Source organism: Carassius auratus, chromosome 11 (assembly GCF_003368295.1).
Source record: "Carassius auratus strain Wakin chromosome 11, ASM336829v1, whole genome shotgun sequence".
Taxonomy (NCBI): domain Eukaryota; kingdom Metazoa; phylum Chordata; class Actinopteri; order Cypriniformes; family Cyprinidae; genus Carassius; species Carassius auratus.
This window is the reverse complement of record NC_039253.1, coordinates 9,872,265-9,894,924: the sequence shown is the minus strand read 5'-3', so window position 1 is coordinate 9,894,924 and position 22,660 is coordinate 9,872,265. Positions and strand designations below refer to the sequence as shown.

Below are 22,660 nucleotides of genomic sequence, written 5' to 3'. Positions count from 1 at the left end.
TGGGGGAGATTCACAAAGAGTGGACTGCAGCTGGAGTCAGTGCTTCAAGAACCACTACGCACAGATGTATGCATGGGTTTCAGCTGTCGCAAAAAATAAGTATTGAGTGATGTACTTGCTCATACTTTCCATGTTCATACTTTTCAGTTGGCCAAGATCCTTTCTTTGTATTGGTCTTAAGTAATTTTCTAATTTTATTAAAGTTGGCTTAAGCTGACCAATCCACATTCAGGACTGAAATATACATTTTATAACTAAATATGCGTGTACGCACATGAGAGTTCACATTTGGGTGTTCCTCAAATAAACTATAACAGGACCAGAAAATTTGAATATAGTGAATGAGTCACAAGGACCTTTTTTGTAATGCTTTTATGGCGTTTTTATGTAATTTTGAAGCTCAATTGCCCCAGTTCCTATTTGTTTTTATTATATTAGATGTGGAGGTCATTTACAGGTCATGCTAGCTTGGAATAACAGTTGTACTGAAAAGAGAAAAACTAGTTCCTAGTTTTCTGATGCAAATTGGTCTGTGCTGGTTTAAGATGTTTTTTTGGTCAGTTAAATGTTAATAATACTGTTCCTCGTGTATTATTATCGTTATTTTTTAAACTCTTTCTTTGCCTGAAATAATAATAATAATAATAATAATAATAATAATTATTATTATTATTATTATTATTATAAGGGCAGTGTTCTCTTTACTCAAATTCTTTTTTTTAATCTGGTATCTTAAACCGCTGTGCTTAATCATAGCCAATACACCATCATCCTTTCTAGATTTTGACATATTTTAAAAGTATTTTTTCAAGATATTAAAAAATGTTTGCTACATTGTTAAACAACACTGCTCATATAAAATTGAATTTTGAGAGGAAAAAAAACATAGGCCAAGTCACATATAGACTCACATCTCTTTTTATGATTACATTGAGAAATAATGTAGGCAAAAAAATGCAGGTAAAGTTCCCTTCTCTCCACAAAAAAAATCCATTTGGCGATTTAAAGAGTTCAGACTATATAAATGTCAAAAGACAAATTAATTAATTGAAGAGTTTGATTTTTATGCATGGGGGGGTACCCACTGGCAGACAAGCCTTGAGTACTTTATATGTTCTACATCTCTTATACGTTCTACATCAATGCTGGTATACAGATAGAAGCAAGACATTCAAAACTGTCAAGCTTTTTTTTGCAAATTGAATACAACTTTAAAATAAATAAAACTGTAAAGCTTTTGCAAAAAGAATACTACTTTCTGCTGTGTCGTTTTCTTTTCCATGAACTTTAGATCATGTCACAATAATCCTTAACTCGTTTTGTTAATCTGTCAATGATTTAAGTGAAATCTATTTTGTTTATAGGCCTACATTTCCTTTTTATGCAAGCCTACAGTTGTATTCCATTTTCTCCATTCACAGAATGGATGTGTGCGTCAGCGTCACATTTGCAGGCCGTAGCTACTATTTTACTTCGTGATTGGTTGACAGCAAATTTCAAATATTAAATGGAATGATAAAATAACATTATCAACCGGTTAATGGCCATTTAAAATGTTCTTATTCTTTTCAGAACTATAAAATTTGATTTAGTTTTGGTTTCTGTAAAAATTAAGTTAAGTTTCCGGTTTTGTTTTCATTCCTTGAACTGCTTCAGAGCCCTGCCAGCAACAAAACCAGACGGCACATCAACATTCTGCTCAAGAGAGCATAAAAGAGCCAGGGCGAGCATGAATGAGAATGTGAGGAGATGAACACAACGAGTTAAAGCAAAACACTGAAAGGAAAAGAACAAGAGCGAGAAAACTTCAGTCCAAGCCGAGGATGAGCACTTCACATACGCCTTTAATTAAGCAGGAGATGTGGAGCCCACAGTAGAATCAAGGATACAAGCAAGAGTGAAACTTCAGCCTGTATCTTGCTCTAATGTTTCCGATCTAGCAGTCATGATAGCAGGTGGGTTTAAGGTCATTACAACTCCATTCTACAGTGATACAATTCCAATTCTTTCAGAAGTTTGAAAGTGAACACTGAACATCTGATAAAAAACACAGAAAAGCACAGCTCATTATTGCCGAGCTTGTGCAAAGACTTCTTACAGAATGCACCAGATGAGCATCTCCAAGTGAAGATCCACTTCCAGTCTATCTGAAAATAATGGCTATTTTAATGGGAAAGTTATCAAGAATATCCGAATCAGGAAGCAGCAAAAGCAGGCATCCTGTTTGCGCCTTCCTACACACAAGTTCTGCGTCACCACTTCCTCTTCCTGGAAAAAGCCTGGTGGCTCTTTGCAATCATATTTACATATTCAACCTCATGGGTTCAACCGGTTCTTGTTCTCTCTTCGAAGCTAATCTGTCTGTCTCTTTCTGTGGGGACTTTATCTCTCAACAACACCCATTATCTCTCTCTCTCTCTCTCCCTCTCGATCTCTTAAAAACTTTATTTCAGAAAATTATGTTAAAGGAGCTTTATTTACAACTCAGAAGTTTTTATAATGAATAACTCTATAAAATCCAATTGATGTTATATGAATAATATATTACATATACATAAAATAATTAAGTACACACGTACATTAAATACAAGAAAATGTTTCATTTAAATGGAAAAACGGTAATAAACAACAATTGATAAGCACAGAGGATTATTCTTCACAAAAACATTTTAATACATGCAAAATGTCTCACTGGGACAAATGGTTCAGACATCTGAACTGTTTCACTGAAGCAGACAGTTTGAACTGAACTTCCCAAATCTACCACCATTTCCGCAACTTAGTTTCAAATCAGGCGTGATATTAAATGGTGACGAGACAAAAGCATATTAATCCACTGCATTATTCACAATGATTTAAACATTCAGACGTCGACCAGTCATAACTAATAAGTGGATTACTCTAAACACAATCATTGTTTGCTATTCAGTTGTAAAACTCCTGTTATAAAATGCAGCACCAGTGAATTCAATGGCTTTTTGTAAACACAAATCTATCTGTTTTATGGAAACTAATACACTGGCTGGAGGGGAAAGAATATTTTATAAATGAAAATTAAAGAGATGAACAAAATAGAGATTTACTGACTGCAAATTCTACAGATATAGACTACAAAACCACAACCACCCTCCCCAATTGCTGCTGTCTCCTCTGCCTGTTTCCCTGACGACCAGTAGGGTAACATCTTAATATCCCATCATGCCTTGACCCCATACAGAGAGAACCTACATTATTGATGGGGCTGCCTCCTGTCGCCACATACACACCACACACAGTCCAGCTCAACACCTTCTTCATACATATCAGCAGTCAAATTCAATGGGCCGTTCAAAACAATCACACCGAGTTAAAGGGAGAAATACATTATTGAAAGAAACAGACTTATAATTATGTCAGCGGCACCTGTGACTGCCAGTTCTCCTTGTACAATAAAAGGGCCATCAAGCCATTTAACAAATCACACCTCAATCATGCATTAAGATTAAAGACATTATTAGCTTATTTTCTATACCTCATAAAAACTCCGCTTGGCATTTTATATAAAACTGACGGTGTTTTAAAACAAACTGCCACTTACAGTGAAGGAAAAGCAAGACATAAGCCATGCACTGACTGTCAAAGGAAACCAGCCATTACACAGGTTCTCTCACTGAATACCCATTTATACTGGGAAATGTGCACGTCAGACCCGGCATATTGCCGGAACATTGCCGGGTCGCCTTCTGTGTGAAAGCAAACACGTCCCGGGATTGATTCCGGCATTGATCCAGGGTCGGAGGCCTAGTAACATTGCCGGGTTCAATCCCGGGATGAGCGCTGTGTGAACAAAAGCCAGATCTAACACAGTGTCGAAGTGATGACGCACGTTATCACGCGACTCTTTTACCGGCTGTTTTGAAGAAAGATCAACATAGTAGTAATAACAACAATAACATGTATTTTAATATTTTATTACCATTAAAAAAAATGTATAATTATAATAACAATAGTGTTATTATTAATAATAATAGCATGTATTTTGATACTTCTTACTATTAAGAAAATAACAATAACAATAACATTATTATTATTATTATTATTATTATCATCATCCATTACAATACATTAAATAGTCTCGGCCTCAGACGTCACACCCACAGACCGCTGGCTGAACGTCTGATGCATATGGCACATAACAGTGGAAACGCTTCAGGAATGTCGAAGTCCTCATCGGATTGGTCGAATTCTACAGGATTACCGCGAGACGTGTGTCGCGTTCTGTAACATTCCACCAGGAAACAAAGATACCGTGGCGCCAAACCCTCTCACGCAAGAGGAAAGCCTAGTGTTTATAATTGTGACAACGAGTGCTTATCAGGATCAACTAAATGCAGGATTTTCAAAAGTATTGAAATATTTAAAGTTCACGGCTTTAAAATATGTCCGAGAGTTTTACACACCGGTCTGTTATTGTGCCAACATTTGCACGCCTCGAAACGTGACGATGAACGAAACGAACTGTGATTGGTTGTTTTACATGTCGGTCAAACGGCCTCATGGGTGGGCCTTGGCCAATGAAAGCTGCTACAGATTCCAGACCTTCAGTCTGAAGCTCTGGCTATGCGAGACTATATATTACATAACATAGCCATATTTAGCCAATTACACATTTACCGAACCAGTTCACTTTGCATTTATATTGTATCTGGAGTTGGATTGGACTTTAATTTTTTGTGTACTTCAATTTGAATTCAATTGAAGTTTCCTATATCAAATTTCATAACAGGTTATTTTGTAATTATTCAACAACATGTTTTATTATTATTATTATTATTATTATGATGATGATGCAGTACTTTTTGACCTACTTCAGTTTCACTTGCATCTGATAATTTATTTGACATCATAAAAATAACACTATTATTATTATTAGTTATTTGCACGAATGCTTTTAACTGGAGCTTTTTCATTAGGGACAGGCAAGTACTACATATGTCTGCACATGTATCTGCCCAGTCATGCTTTCATTGAGTATATGGTGGATAATGTCTCAATGGTAAGACAACACAGTGTTAACTGTGCATATGAATCCAATGCATCTTTACAAACAGATGAATGAATTGTAAAGGAAGGGAAGAAAAATAAGGAACATATAAAGAGAGACATGAAGAATGACTCTAAAGCAAGACCCATTCAGACCCAAAATAGTCACCCCATTCTGGCAGAGCCTGAAATAAAAAGCATGAAATCTGAGCTCAGTGCAAACACTCACTAAATAACAAACACATTCACAACAAAACCTCTGCAGACTATACGGCACGCACACGCTCTGGATTTTCAAAACGAGGATGAAAACCCTGTGGAAATGAACTGTGGCAATATCTATTCGGACACGCTGCAAGAGGAGGATGAGGTGGCACAAGTTACTGGCTGCCGCCGCATGACCACTCTGGACGGCTCCATTCTGCAGCAGAGACGAGCGAGACAGCAAGTGCAAGAGATGAGCCAAGGTAGAACAAAAAGAAAAGGAGGGAGGGAGTGAGAAAGAAAAAGAAAACAGCACAAGAGCAAGGGACATAGAGTGGTTATGACTGGAGGAGGAGGATGGTGAGAAAAACCAAGAGAGAGAACAATAGCGAACAGCCCAGACACGCAGACATGTGCCAAGCATGTGTGTACATGTGCAGAGATCCAAAAGCTTTTCACAGCAACACTCTGCATTATCTGAACTCAAGCGTACTGACACACAATTCACTTCACCAAACCTGGACGCACTCACTGTCCAGCGCTGAAAAAAAGTGGCAAAGATATCTGAGGATGCAGTAGGTGATGAAATAGTCAAGTAAAGAAGATCACATTCAAAGAATACTGCATAAGCGCACTCTTTAATTGAAGCTTCTTCCCACTAAACTGTTTCCAACAAAGTATTTTAATTTGTGTACCAATATAGATGTAGAGGGAGTGGCCATAGCTGTGTGTTAAGGTGCCATACTTGGATTAAATATTATATTAAATACTTTGATTTTAAAGGGTTAATTCACCCAAAATTGAAAATTCGGTCGTTAATTACTCCTAGTAACCGTAGGACTTTTTTTTCATCTTCGGAACACAAATTGAGGACAAAGCAAGGACATCTGTAAAATAGTCCATGTGATGCAACACCAGTAGTTCAACTGTAATTTTACGAAGCTACGAGAATACATTTTGTGCACAAACAAAACAATAATAACAATTTATTCAACAAATCTTCTCCCGGAGTTACTGTCCTCCACCATTTTACAAAGTGGCCCAGAACGTAATCAACATAATCAGCGTTCACCAAAACATTATTGAGGTCATGTATATAAAATTATATAATAATTTTTGGTGAGGCAATATATCGCCCATAATATTTACTTAAATTAAATGTCACCATGTTTTTGGTACATTCCACTTGCGCCGGTGTCTTCTGCAGCTTCTCGTGCATAACGTGTTGTGGTCATGAAGTGCTAGTTCAAATGTAAAAAATGCTTCTACCAAAAAAAAAAAAATAATAAAGTTTCATCTGAAGATATGGCTTTGTTTAGGGATCTGTGCCTTTGTGCATACGGATATCCGGGTAGGAATTGTATTTTACAGCAATAGTGTAGACCCTTAATTACAGAGAAAAGAAGGTCAGGAAAAAATCTGCAGTTGTGTAAAAAATCTGTACAAGTTCTTTGTGCAATTTTCTTTTTTCTACATGTTACTTTTCACATTTTGTTGGAAAATGTTCATATTATTCATATATATATATATATATATATATATATATATATATATAGTCATTAATGTTAAATCTTAAGTTGAGATTTAAAATAAATATTTTAACTGGTATGTAAAAGGAATACTGCTGTAAAAAAAAAGCACCTTATTTATTTAAAGTGTTTGCAAACCAAATGTTATTGCACGTTTTTTATAAAGTAGTACTTTTAAGTGAAAAAAGTGCACAATACACTACTTTTGAATGAATTATTGAATTTTGTGCTTAATGCGATTAATTAAAGACAATTGTGATTAATCACTATATATATATACAAACAGATCAGAACGCATGTCCTTCACTGTGAAGCACACTACACAGTTATATTTATTGAATTAAATCACAGCCTTTTGAGGTTTAATACCACCATATCACACCAGGCCATATCACAATTTTGATTTTAAGCCGATTAATTGTGCAGCCCTAGTGTGTATGCTGTGTTGCTTATGGGTGTGCCACAGGCCCACTTTTTGATTCATAAAAATTAATCTGTTAATCCAACTGTGTTACTGTAACAGACCACCAGATAATAAGTCATTCCTGCTGTGCAAAACTAACACATACACACATTACACGTCTTTAAGTACTATATTAGGGGGAAGATGAAGCGTCAGCCTTCCCTCTCGTTCAAGAAACCGGCACATGCAACCTCATACCAACATTGCAGAGCAAAAACTGTAGAGTTCAAGGAAAAATGCAACAAACTCTGGGAGAATCACCTCCGCAGGAAAGAGAGAGAGAGCAAAAACAAGCAAGCATAAGGGTAAAAAAAAAATTTGAACACAAAGTCCATACAAATTCATTCATTAATCTATGACAGAGAGGCTTTTCAGCAGCCTGACGGGGGGAAAAAAACAAGGAAGGAAAGAAAAAGACTGCAAAAGGGATGGAGAAAAGGGAAACTGGTCATCCAGCCTCGGTTTTATCCAGTGAGCTAATGCAGCATCGACTCTTTCAAACACATAAAAACACAGCACTCTGAGGGCAAATGGAAAAAGCAGAGGGTGGGCCTCATTTTCCTCATAAAAAAGTCCATTTAAATAGCACAGCTCCATTCTGGAAAACAACCACAGATTTTGAACCCAGAAGGAAGGGAGAAAAGAGAGAGAAAGAAACTAGTGCAGCCTAAAACTCCACTGCATTTCTTTCCAGAAATGTTTTTTTTATTTTTTCTTGAACTCGCGTTGACTGCTCTGTGCTGTTGAACAATTTATTCATTCCAGACTGTGACTGTGTCGATTCCTTTTTCCAGCCTCCGCTCTTTCTCCCTCTCCCTCTTTCTCAGAGTAAACATAGGAAGAGCGTAGGCTCCATTCCAAACTGGTTCTGGGTGTTCCTGCGCAGCTCCGGCAGGGTCAAAAGTTTACAGTGGTTTTAATTTCACCTTTCCTCAGCCAATAGCGACACAGCAGCTGAACTCTGACCTCTACAAAAGGATTCTACTGGCAGGAGGATCGCTGCTCTCTTTCGCTCTCCCATATCCCCCTGCACTCTCTCTTTTACTTATCCGTTTCTTTCTCACCGCTTGGATTTGTTTTGAAATTGGTAGAATGTGGGATTTCAAACAATGTTAAAAGCAGGATGACTCAAGAGCTACAGCAAAGGTTTTAGTGCTCAAGAGAAAGTAATGTTATAAACCTGAATTTGAAAACTTTTTTAAAAGGTTTTTTTTTTTTTTAATGTTTACTATATTTTTGTTTGACATCAATGTCCAACCTCAAATGCCAAACCAATGTTGAATGACAATTAACTTATGCCTCTACAATTTATTGTTTTTGGTCAATAATATGTCAGAAATTTGCATATGGCACTGTAACAATTTTAATTTTAAATTATTCAATAATTTAATAATTAAATGAAATATAAATAAATAAATGAAACAAATGAAATAAATGAAAGTCGTGACATTTGCCAAGTATGGTTACCCATACTCGGAATTCATGCTCTGCATTTAACCCATCCAAGTGCACACACACAGCAGTAAGAAGTGAATACACACCCGGAGCAGTGGGCAGCTATAGATCCAGTGGCCCGGGGAGCAACTTGAGGTTCAGTGCCTTGCTCAAGGCCACTTCAGCCATGGGTATTGAGGGTGGAAGAGAGCACTGTTCATTCACTCCCTCCCAACTACAACTCCTGCCAGCACCAAGACTTGAACCGGCAACCTTTTAGTAACTAGTCTGGCTCTATAACCATTAGGCCACAGCTGCCCCAATACATTATTCATACTGTATTATTTAGAGGACATTTTGAACAAAATTGTTTAGTGGTCAACCGATATATCGGCCGATATTTGTAATTTTTCAAATATTGGCATTGGCCGATAAGTTTTTCTGCTTGGCTAATGTGTTCGAGGCAGGACGACAGCATCTGAGCACACAGTGCTTATATTCGCCCTCTTGTGTCGTTGTTAACAGTGGTGTCTAATACGGTAAGAACTCGGTCTAATAATATAATAGCACGGTTAAACAAATGAATTAATGTATACAGAAAGTATTATGACGATTGCTTTTATATTATTAGTACTAGAAAGGCAAATATTATAATACTTTCTCATTTGCCGTCAGCATTAAGCAAATACGCATTTATATAATTTAAACAAAGCTTTGAATGAATAATGAACATTTAATTTTACAAACCTTGCAAACTTCGATGGTCGAATCCAGCTGTAAGATCTTGTAAAGTGTGTACGTGTATCCAAACTTCCGAGAATACTGAAATCCCTGTTGATTACAGTGTTTACTTCATTTTTAATTATATTTTTATTAATATTTATTTATTTGTTAAAAAATACTTTGTCATCTAAAGTATAATTATGTTTATTTTACACAGTTATTTTTTAATCCATTGTCAAATGATTTCACATTTCTTAAATATTAATAACAATAATAAATAATATCGGCTTTATATCGGCTATCGGTACCCCTGCTTTTCAAGATATCGACATTGACTGTAAAAAAACAAAACAATATCTGTCGACTACTATTTTCTGTAATGTAAAATGAAGACCCTGATGCAAATCAGGACCGGCCTAAAACAGGCCTTGTCTGTGTCTTTCTTTGCTTTTTTCTCCTCCATCATCCTAATTCACAAATCAAATTATGCAGTTTTCATAGTAAAGGGAGCTAAGTGCCCCATGCTGACCTCTTCTGTTCTCCAGGTTCTCTTTCCTCTCCCTCACCACATGCTGCCCCAACACGGGCTAAACGCCAGTTCAACATAGACTAACACTATTAAAAGCGTGTTTAAATGACTTATGAGCACTGAGACAACAGAGAGGTCGAACAGGCCGAGCACCCAGGGAGCACGAGAGAAAGGCCGAAGGCTGGGGAACGCTCCAAAATTGCAGATAAAAATCAACTAATCGAGTTTTAACTGCCAATACGTTTGATGAAGCCCGGTCCAGTTCTAAAGGCTTCTCTGAATATTTCAAGGTTACACTCTTAGTCACCTTGGCAGAAAACCGTTGGCTGACTGGCAAGTCACAGTTATTTCATGAAAACGAATTGAGCTACAAGCAAATTGAAGGTCTGGAACCAGTCAAATAGTAAAAGCTACACGAAAGGTTTGATCGGGACATCACCTTTTTTCATTTACAATGTCAAAAGAGAAGGAAAACAGTAATTAAATGTGTCGCTCTCAAAAAGAGGGGTGCGTGATGGAAAACTAACTGCAAAATGGTGCTAGCAAGTCTTTTACACAGCCAACAAATGTCAACCAAGTCAAATTCTCCAACATATCAGTGCAAAAACCACAGTTATGCTGCGACCTTCCTCACCTGAATTAAATCAAAACTAAACCTATAAATAAACCTAGAAACTTCCTGTAACAGCGTATTCTACATCTAGAACTGCTAAAGCAAAGTGGCAGCTAGCTTTCAGCGCTCTACAGAGCAGAATAAGCAAGGTTAAAGGCCAGTTGCTTTTGTTGGCTTGTTCTTTTCTTAAAGATAACCTCTGACCTGCTCTGGGGTCAGCAGTGTGCTCTCGCCACTACTGATGGTGTCTGACTGGGTGCTGAGTGAGAGATCGGTCACTACGCACTGATCCTGAACACTGTTTGGTCAGATGCTGATTGGAGACAAGCTCAGGTGATGAGTCAAACTGTCAGGAAGAATTGTGACACTTTCCTTAGGCAAAAAAGACACATCGACCTTTTAAAGTGCTCCAATGTCTAAGCATCTGACAACTTATAAATCATTTTGGATCAATTTACTCTATAAGGCAGATATTGGTAAATTTCAATCAATCAGTGAAATTAACGGCAGTATCTGCACAGTAAGTAGCCTACATTCAGTACAAACATAGATGGTACAGACATCAGCATTTAGCTTTTGTTTTTAAATTGGGTTGAAACTACATAGAACTGGCCTTAAATTAAAAGATGAACTGAAACCATGTGAAATTAAAGTCAACAACTGCATAGTTCTACAGTCCAAACAACACAATCAACACACATTCAATAAGATGTTTCTTAATCAGCATTCAGTATTAAATTTGGTTTTAAATTTTTAAAAAAAGGTCTCGAGTTAAAAAAATAGAGATGTGAATCATTACCCTAAATTTTTTTTATTGGATAAATGAAACACTTTTTTCAGTGTGCTACAGCAGGTGATTTTATATCAAAAGTCGATGTAATTTTAATGTAAAATAAAAAATAATCATCCTATAAGTGACGTTTATTTCTGTCTTTTCAAATGTTTATGCAAGTTCTTTTTTACAAAAAACCTTTACCTTTCAGTTTTGTCACAGGTCGCGCAAATTCAGTAAACGCAGGAAAGGGGCTCTTGTTTTTCCGCTAGTACACCAACAGCTGATGGCTTCCTGCTATCTGTGACTTAGATGTGTAGCTCTGCACTTCCAGGGCTGTACGGATGCCCGTGTCCTGCACACGGATTTCTAAATACCACACACAAATGACATGATAGCGAATGATTAAAGTAGGCGCGTTCGACTTTAAGCAGCGTTACACAGAATGATCACTGTATGACATCATAGTACCACGAGAGCGATTCGAATGCATTGGATCCGTGGTACTCTCGCGGTACTTTGATGCCATACAGTGATCATTCTGTGAAGCGCTGCTTCAAGTTGAACGCACCTAATGTAGTCATTGCATGCGACCACACATCCGTAAAAATTCGGCCGGAAAAAAATTTTTTTTATGGACCAGTGCATCCCTACTTAACTGTAGGGGGCTTCAAAGTTGCAAACCTTAGTTCACCTAAAAATTTAAATTCTGTCATTAATTACCCTTGTGCTGTTAAAAACACATCAAGACCTTTGTTCATCTTCTAAGCACAAATTAAGATACTTTTTATGAAATCCGATTAAATATTTTCTGATCCTACATAGAGAGCAATGCAACTACCGCATAGATGCGAAATCAACATAACAGATCATCCAAATTGTGTATATCTGCTTTCTTGGCATCAGGGTTCTGTATCATAATTTCCAAACCACAAAGGGTGAAAGGTAAAGCAGCTCATGGCAGTATGATGTGATATATATAGTGGTAGGACTTTGGCTTTGTGTGTGTGTGTGTGTGTGTGTGTATACATAATTCAATTTTAATTAAAATTTAGTAATGACAAAAGGCCAATGCATTTGCCAGCCGCTCTATTAATAGTGCATTGGATAGATGGACCTCCTAGAGGGAAGAGGACGCCCATCATCTTTTCCACAGCGAAGAGAGCTGTCCCCGCCCACGAATGGCCTCGTCACCTTGACAACAGGCCACAAACATGAGTGAAGCTATGGCGACAGGCAGACAGACAGCACAGAGACCAGGATGTAATCTGTTTTACCACACGGTCTTGGACTCTAACCAGTAGAATGACATGCATTTCAAACCGAAAGCCATAAAACCCTCCCACATCCTGTGGCACAAGCATCTAAATGCAGAATCTTAATATGGATCGACATGGATATTTTCAATATATTCAATGCAAATATGCACTGGCGAACCACAGAACGCAGATTGTGGTGTCCGTTCAGTCGGTCACGCTCTGTGATGAGTGACACATGTGTCTCAGGTGTGTGACCGCCTCTGCACAGCACACAACGGCTGTGACAGTGGCTAATTAAAACATAAATGATGTGATTAAAGGGACAGAGCGTTGCTTTTCCCCACCTGGTGCAACCTATTCTACTGAGGCCGGAGCATGAGGTGCATCTGCTCTGCTGCAAAGCTATGATGGCACCGCGTACCAGCTTGTATTCTACCTTTGATTTAATCACTCCAAAGCTAAAATCCTATTCAGCGTTGTCCCTTCAACATCATCAGATTATCGGCCTGAGACCGAGAGATTATGGACTCTGTGACGCTCCTCAGGAACAAAAGAATAAGCTGAAACCTATGGAAATACATAGTGCAAAAGAGGGGTGCATCAACCTTGGATGCAAATTGGCTTTGCGGTATGAAGGCTGACATAAAAAGAACATCAGACACCATGCAAAAATTATAGTCCACCTTTCAAATAGTGTTTGCAAAGGGTGCTTCCATAACATGCCTTGTCTAGTGTACTTATTTATAGTCTACTAAATTATTAAAGATGTTACCTTTTTTTTGGAACACGTTATCAGAAAATAATTATTACAACATAATTGTATGATTGCAAGTCAAAAGGTGAGGACAGGTCCTACTTTAAGCAGGAAGAGTTACACATTCAGATATAAAGGGGAACGTGAGAGTCGAAAGAAGTGGAAAAGAACAGTTAGTTCATGTTCAACAATCACTTTCAAATGTCAGCAGCAATACTGAAAGACTGAACTTGTACATGAGACTAAATTTGGCCCCATGACCCACAACCGCACTAAAACAAAACCCTCACTTGGAGTAATGCAGAGTTAAAAGGCATCGTTCACCCAGAAATGAAGGTCCTTGATATACTTTCTTTTATGAAGTATAAAATAAGATGTTTTTAACAGCAGGGGTGTAACAATGCACACATTCGTTTTGAACCATTCGTTACGAGTCTTTCGGTTAGCGCATAACAAACCGAACTATTTAATTTCGTTGGACTAGTCCTATTACAAATTTTTTTATTAAAATTAAAATTAAACTGCTTAGTATGTGAAATATAATGTTCTCAGTGCCACTGCGCTCAACAAGGCAGCCCAAACGACGTAACAGGCAAAGTGCTGTCTGCCCAGTGGCATAACGATAGTCAACGGACACGCAAGGCACGCACTGCGAAAAGGCCCTACGATAACCTCCCCTTGCTGGGGTGTGTCTAAAGACGATGATCTTGTATCGATGATAGCCAGAGATATTGTCAAAAACATCAATTGTTGGCAATGATAAGATATTTGGCATTTCTTATTTTTACTAGGCCTATTATTATTATGATTTCGTTATAATAAATTGCCCTGCAATAATTTCCAAAATAACTGATGCAACTGGGACCAGGATTAAAGTGGTAGTTCACCCAAAAATGAAACTTCTGTCATCAATTACTCACCTTCATGTCATTCCAAACCAGTAGGAAATTCAGGGTTCTACCACAGTCAAGACACAGAAACGCAGCAAGGACATCAGTAAAACAGTCCATGTGACATCAGTAGTTTATTTTCTTTCCACACAAAACGTAGCTTCATAAAATTACAGTTGAACCACTAAAGTCAAATGGACTATTTTAACAATGTCCTTACTGCATTTCTGTGCCTTGACCGTGGTAGTTCTCTTGCTGTCTATTGAGGGTCAGAAAGCTCTCGGATTTCATCACAAGTACGTTAATTTGTGTTCTAAAGATAAATGAAGGTCTTGCAGGTTTGGAACGACATGAGGATGAGTAATTAATAACTAAATTTTCATTTCGGGTGAACTATCCCTTTAAGAACCGCTGCCTTAGATGTTCTTCAAAATATATTATTTGGCGTTGCACAGATAAAATAATAGTCGCACAGGTTTGGAACGACATGAGTGTGAATAAACAATGACAGCACATTCATTTTTCAGTGAACTAATCCTTTAATTGTAGAGTAAATATTCTACAGTAATGCAGCTCAGTTGTAAAAGTTTTCCAGCACTACAGTGGAGTTTTGTACGTTTGGAATTCTGAGTAACTCTCCACAAACCTTTCGCCAAATTGGGGGGTGGGGATGCTGGCAAAATGAAAACAAGGTGGCCGCTAAGCAGTTGAAAAGTTCATCCAAAGTTGACTTTTTCTCTTTCCATCTACTTCTTTTTCTCTCTCTCTCTCTCTCTCCCCTGTTCTTCCTCTAGGCTCGACTGCTGGAGAACGCATCTGTTAACGTTTACCTCATGACTTCTCTACTATTATACAACAGGGCCCTAAACACAACACAAACACACACAGAGTCTTGCTAACTTTTTACAACGGTAACAAGACCAGACCAGGGCTAACTCTCCCATGGGCTTATTCAGGTGAACCCGTTTTACGAGCATTCTTCAGCAGAGGGTGAGAAAGCCAAAAAAGCGAGAGAAAAAAAAAACAGGAGTGTGCACTTTTCACTCTTTAAACCTCATTAGCCACCCCCCCCCCTCCACTTTTAACAGGAAAACAACTACGGATCGCAGTGAAATGTGTACTGGGCTGGAAAATTTACCAAATTAAGTTTGACGGCATTGAGAAAATAAAAAACCAAACACAATATTTTCCTTCATGAGCCCGATCACAGTCTCAAGTGAAAGTCTTCATGCACAGAACGTGTTTGCATGTATTTCCAAGTTTCACTTTCAGCCACCCACAGCACTGCAGAGAGCTTCCTTCCGCGTATGTGTGCATATCGTGCACACGCCATCACAAGGCACATCCAGCTCGTCGTCACCGCCCAAACGACCTTGAGCCAGTCGTGCAAGAGTGTCGTCATGGCAACACAGCTTTACACAAGCAGCCACAGCTGGATGCAACTTACACATTCCTCTTAAATTCGACTCGTGCTATAGGACACTGAAGGAAGCTGTAAAGCGAAGCATCAACGCTCGCACACAGATGCCATGCAGAGACTCTTAATTATGACTCACAAGTTTCCAAATGATTCGCGCAGAATTTCTGACTTGTGAAAGACAAACCTTCACAGTCGAGCTCTTGACTGGATGTCAAAAAAGTGAAGGGAGAAAGTTGCTGTTTAAAAACTGGAAATTTTATTCCATGATAAACAACCTGGCATTCATTCGAAGGGCTAAAGATGTCCAAAAGTGGATGAGTGAAAGGAATTCAATTTATTACTCACTCCGGTCTTCACTGAGGAGGACTAACTTTACTTTTTCCCCTGGTTAGCAGAACAGAAAGTTACAAGGATCTACAAATTAGTGCTGTAAATCATGGCACAGGCTGCAAATCAGAAATATTTATGTTTGAAAATGTTTTCGTTGCAAAATCTGCACGGTGCAATAAATCTTTAAAATCCTGTAACCTCCAAACGGTTCGTTTTCCGATTCATTTTGCACACATGAGTCACTGAGATGTGAGTCAACCTCGGCACACGTATTAAAAGTTAACAGGGCTGAAATACCCGCCTGCACCGACACCTTTAACTACTCCAAGCAAAAAGCCATCACAAGTAGCAGGTATCACATTTCAATTAGTGCAACAATCAAGCTTTTGTTTCAACCCACTGCCACCAACACAAGCGCCTCGGAGCAACACTATACACCCCCCACCATTAATCTTACATTTGAAACAAACACACAGATACGTGATATAACTGGACCATTTTCCCTGTTCTGAAAATAACAAGCACACTCTTGACGCGCTTAGAGAACAGCAGCAGTTCAACTCCTTCAACTATTGTGGACAAACAAATGCTAAATGAGCGGGGACCATCAGATAAGTGTCTAAAGGTGACGAGAAGCACATTAGTCATTCTGCTGTTTCGCTAGTCACAACCTCCTGCCATCCAAGAGGAAATGTGAAATATGCAAAAAGGAACATTTATAATAGATAAGACATTTATAATAACAACATTATTTCTGTTTTTGCGTGGAGCGCAAAAGGTGAATTCTGGAGGAATGCACTGATCGCTCTTTTTAAAATAATGGAAGTAAATGAGGACTGGGGCGGTCAAGCGCCAAATTTTATGAAATTAAATAAATAAAACCATAAAAGTGGGTCATAAGACTTTGTGCAAGTGTTCTGAAGTCACATGATAGTTTGTGATAAACAGACCAAGACTAAAGTCATCTCTGAAACATGTGAATGAATCGTTCTTTTGAGTCGGATCATTTCACTGAAAAGGCTGATCCAGTTCACAAAAATGGAAAGTCACGGGTTCAAATCACTGACCGGTATTTATTCAAGACAATTAAAATAAAACTATTAAACTGACAAAAAGCATGTTTTTACCCAAAGGAAGAAAAAAAAGCAAAAATGTTAATAAATACTATATTATTATTTAAATAATACTAAAATAACAGTCACAGGCTCATGGTGCATCAGTTTACGGCCACTAGATGGCAAGACTATCAGCGAATAATAACTTAAATTTTGGTCTGTTCACCACACAAGGCTTCAGAATACATGAAATAAAGCGCACAAACCAAACAGTTGACTTTTATGACACTTCAGGGTGCTTTTGCCGTCAGGATGTTCTTAAAAATGTTAATGAAAATATGATAATAATGACAGTTTTCATATTATTTGGATTAACGACTCCTTTAACCACGACAATGGACACTAAAAGAAGACAAAACATAAGAAGTTTAATTGTTCAAATCAAAACTCAGATGCTCCTTCAAAAATCCTGGGAAATCTTTTCTTCCCCTGACAGCGTCCGAGTTAATGAGTTATAGAACCCAAGCTAACAAATGGACGAGGACAGAGAATCTATGCGCCCTTTAATTCTTAACCCCATCTGCAGTCAAAGCGTTCAACACAAGATTGATTCATAGTTAATGCAGCCTGACGCTCGGCGTGTGAGAGAGAGGGAGCTGGGGAGAAAGAACAGATAAAGGGGGAAGGGGGGCTCAGCCTGCGTCCAGTGTGAAGAAGAGTTCAGAGGGTCTTTTCCCACACGCAGTCAGGGCATTTGTGGGTCCCGTAGCGTGTGAGCACCAACATACACTGCTGTGCATAAAAGCATGTTCTGTTCTCATGCCTTCAACTACAGAATTGCATGCTTATATTAAACTATTTTTATACACTGAATAAGTGCACTACAGGATAAAGGGGCTGCAGCTTTGAAATGTAATAACATAATTATTAGGAAGATTCTTACTGCACTGTGGAGGCAATAAAAGCTAATCGGCCATGGTTCTAAAAATATGTTATTAAACAGTCAGAGTGCAAGCATGCTATCTACCTGTACCTTCAGTGTCCAAATAACAAGCAGAATACATTTCAAGGCGTCTATATGTGTCAGCGTGAGTGCATGTGGATTTTGGGGAAACGTTGTTCCTACAAATGTGGTTCTGTGATCTTTCTATAAATGGTCAGTGAATATTTTCAAAACAGTGGGATGTGGTCAAGCTCTCCTAGCTCAGAATCTGTTGCACTTGGATCACTACATAACATGAATCGCTGTGAATTCAGAGAAACTTCCACCAACTTTCCAGCAGCGCTGCAGTGCACTGAATACCTCAGGCTAAATCATTGCAATTAACATTGCAAGAGCAAAGAATAGGAGTGTTAAAAATAGTATCTCTGATAAGAATCGTTCACGTTCCTGCGTTCACAATGTGCACGTTTAAAAGACTCCGGTCATGTCCTACAACACTCTCTGGGTGGCTAGAGAGTTCAATGGGGTTTGAGACACAGCCATAATTACAGCATCTAATACAGTCAGTATGACCTACATCACACTTTATCATGACAAATATGACAGCAAAAATAAATAAAAAGTCTAATAGTTATCACAGGGACATATCCTCCATCATAAATCAAGTGGCCAACACTGACGTGAACAGTTTTCTTATCTAATCAACACACCACAAAGCAAAAACAAAAAACATTGTAAATATTCCCCAGCTTCAATTTGTTCATTTCTGACTTATGGTCATTCAATCTCCACCCTCTTTTTGTCATTGACCAGGAAACTATCTTGTTTGGGTCATTTGAATTTCATCATATTGAACTGAGAGCAAAGTTACAAAACATCCGCATAATAAAACACACCACTCGTCCGAGAACAGATCGTTTGAGGTCAGGAAGTTGTTCATTAAAGGTCAGAATGAAAGAGTTGGAAGAATTAATAAGAAATAAGTATTTAAGATAGTGACAGATAATGGGTTAAGATTATGTTACGCTTAAACAAACTATCTTTAGTCCATGTAAACTATCAGGTGATCCAAAAACTGGTTACAAACTTGATGCTGACAAAATAATAAAAACAACCAAAACTCCATATTATATTAATCTCAATATTATATGAACCAGCAACGGGAATTGTACAGCAATTAAAAAAAATAACTTAATCGTTTAGGGTTGTTGTGTATCTAAACAGATTCAGAATGGATTTAAAACCTTTACAAAATGTTCATTAACTTCGGAAACAAACTGAGACTTAATGGCAAAATATTAATAAGATCGCAAAAGAATTAAAGAAATAAAATCCACAAACGGATCTTGTTATGAAAAGTAAACAAACATGCTGGAGAATGTTGTCTTTGGCAACACTGTGTTACTACGATTATTGTCTCAAAGGCAGAGTAACTAGGTGGCAAGATCCCCACCGTGGACAAGAATGTACTTCTGAACAACCGGCATCACGTAACATTGCTTAGCGAACACAACAATTGCTTAAATGTATCCATTTACGAACGCGATGAAGTGATTCGGTTCACTTACCGGTTTAAATGTATCCTGTGAAACACTCCAGTTTCTTTAAGCCACTTCTACGCATCCGCCATCTTCAGCATTAGCTATGTTTGTTTAAATGGGAAACACTCCCAAAGCTTAAAGAAGCCTGCCCGAACCATGCGCGCGGGGACTTCTGGGTAATGTAGTTGCGCCATCTGGCCGATCCGCGCATTCTACACAGAGCTAGAGAGAAAATAAACTACAAATACATGAACCCCCGCAGATCGAAAAATAGACACCCAGTAGGAGATGGACAGTAGTAGCAATATCGTAAAACAATGTAGTGCATTTATTTTTAGCTCATCCAAGGACCACATAGATGTAACAGTAACGTATATCTAATGAGTAGGCTGACGTACGCCTTTATTTACATAAATTGAGTGTGATGAATTCGCTTGTTTTCGCTAGAGATCGATTTATTTGTTTTTTAGCACACCTTTTTATTCATAATCTGTAAAATCAAATCACTTTATTGGTACTAAAACATATGCATGTCTCGTGCGGTCCACTAACAATGTAGCCACTGTGTGAGTCAATGTACAAGATCACACTGCACAGTTTACACAATACACACAAAGTTTAAATTACACAATATCCACGATGTACAAGCAATTTAACAGTTAACGCTACTTGAAGTTATACACGTTGCAGAATGCTTTTCAGTATGCACGATGTTGCATAATAATAATAAATATATAAAATAATGTTCAAACTGGAAAGTGGAAAGCCTACAAAAAAGACTGTAATGTGCAATATATATGCTTGATAGCATTACTGTAAATTATCAAAGGCATGTGTTTCTATGACTGATATACATTACATAGACTCTCATATTTTCGTGCATATTTATATATTTACATCTTCATGTAAAGAGAAATAAATGGTCAAAAAGGCATTTTAGGACACATTCATATTGTTGTGGTCTGCAGAGGCTGTAAGTGCTCTGCCCTCTGAAGACCAGACCTAGAAGATAGCAATGAACTCGTCTCCATGGTGATCTCTGAGGCATACCAGTGTAGAATTTCAACTGTTGGAGGAGACAGCACTAAAGAGGGAGGGAGGGAGGGAGGTAAGGAAAAAGAGAGGGGAGGTAGGAACAGTGGGAGGGAGGGGGAGGGGAGAACGGGAGAGAGAGAGAGAGAGAGAGAGAGAGAGAGAGAGAAGTAATTAGCTCAATGCTTGCTGTTTCCGGTCATGATAGTTCCCTGCTATACAACCCTTGATCTGGCCAAAAAAACATAGACATGAACCTGAAGAATTAAGCAGTTTAGCCATAATAATCATGGAGGGGAAAACCCATATAGCTATAAAATATATATTTTCAAATTTAATTTGTGGACTTGTATGTATGTGCAAAGTTGAAGCAGAGTTGTACTTTTTAAATCTTAATTTTAAATACCGAAGAATAATAACATGCCGTACGAGATAAAACATTTCAGTTATAGCATATTTGACCACAAAACTGAGAGTACCCCAATAACATTCTTCAGAAAGAGGCCCGTAGACCTGTTGTTCCCTCCCCCAATTCACAGCACAATCTGACTTCCCCCTTCCTAGAGTGTGAGATGGTTTACCCCCCAACCCCCTCACTGTTTGTCCCCTTTGAAAGGACAGGGGATTGCAGTTTTTTTATTTTTTAAGGACAGGAGATAGCCCCCAATCATCAGGATCTATAGATTCTCTACCTGGCAAGCATGCAGTCATGAACCTCTCGTTCGCCCATCCCCTCTCCAGATGAAGTGCTTTTAAGATTTACTAGGTTAAATCACCTCTTCAGGAATGTATGAATGAAGAGTGAGTAAAAAAAGCGCAATGATTTCATCTGTTTATTTCAAGGTTAGGAAATTGTATCACTATGCTTGCCGCTCTTTAAAGGGATTGTTCACCTGAAAATAAGCATTCTGTCATCATTTACTCACTGGGAAACCTGTATTACTTTACGAAATGGCTCAGTGTTGTTGTTGTTTAGTTTTTTTGTTTAGTTTTTTGTTTTTGTTTTCCCACAATAGAAGTCAGTGGGTACTGAAACAGTTTGGTTATCAAAATTCTTCAAAATATCTTCTTTTGTGTTCTGCCGGGGAAAAAAAAGACTTGAAATGACACAAGGTTGACTAAATGATAACAGATTTTAAATTTTGGGGTGAATTATCCCTTTCAGGCAACTGAGGGTTTTAATAAGAGAGAAACTAAATGCTATATATATATATAGAGAGAGAGAGAGAGAGAGAGAGAGATAGATAAATAGATAGATAGATAGATAGATAGATAGATAGATAGATAGATAGATAGATAGATAGATAGATAGATATTACCTCTAGAGATCGTCTAGGCTGTCGATATATATATATATAAAAACACATACAATATATTTATGCATACAGTTTTAATAACTAAACTGCATTTTAAACCTGTGACTCATGTGAAAGTATTAAGATACTGTAGATATGGAGCTGAATGAAATCAGTGTGCCTTTGAAAAACTCTCCATATCACCAATATTTCTTTGGCTTGAGATCTTGCATGCTGTGTGAGTGTGTGTCTGTGTCAGTATGTGTTTTGATTTATTAATGCAGCAGGGAGTCTCAGACAGCTGTCCTCGGCATAGATGACAGCATGAGGAGCAGAAAGCTGAATAGCCTCCTCTAGTGGGAATACAGTGACATGACCTACCAGCTCTCTGAACGGTACTGACCTTAATGTGTCTTGTTAATTGACGAAGGACTGTGTTATGCATTCTGTTTAATGGTTTTGAATAATATAATTACAAAAGCTCCTGTTTTGCTTAGCACTATAAATCAGAATATCTTCTCTTGTGTTCCACTGAAAATAGAAAGAGGTTTGGAATGATGTGATTGTGAGTATACGATGACAGAATAATTTTTTTTGACGAACTATCCTTCAGGAATTAGTCATGGAACAGCCCATGTTGATTTACTGCTAATATTGAGGTGAGCCTGACCCTTTAATTTTCTTACTGTGTTGTCTAAGGAACTGGGCTAGTAAGGAAGCACCCAGAACACAGCATAGCAACAACCCACAAAAGCCTGGCAACCTGTTATTGAGATTTGCATGGGCAAGAAAATCTAAAAATCCAAATGTGTAATATGGAGCATCTAGTCATGTTCGCATATTCATTGTAAA

General features: G+C 37.9%; 1 protein-coding gene across 1 annotated transcript in view; it reads right to left on the bottom strand.

Moving 5' to 3' along the window:
* ncoa3 (nuclear receptor coactivator 3) overlaps positions 1-19,638 on the bottom strand; it is a 36,246-nt gene extending 16,608 nt beyond the window's left edge. Inside the window, 1 exon segment of the mRNA XM_026275337.1 lies at positions 19,509-19,638. The gene's annotated coding sequence lies outside the window, so the exon portion shown is untranslated.
* Between the last annotated feature and the right edge of the window lie 3,022 nt (positions 19,639-22,660).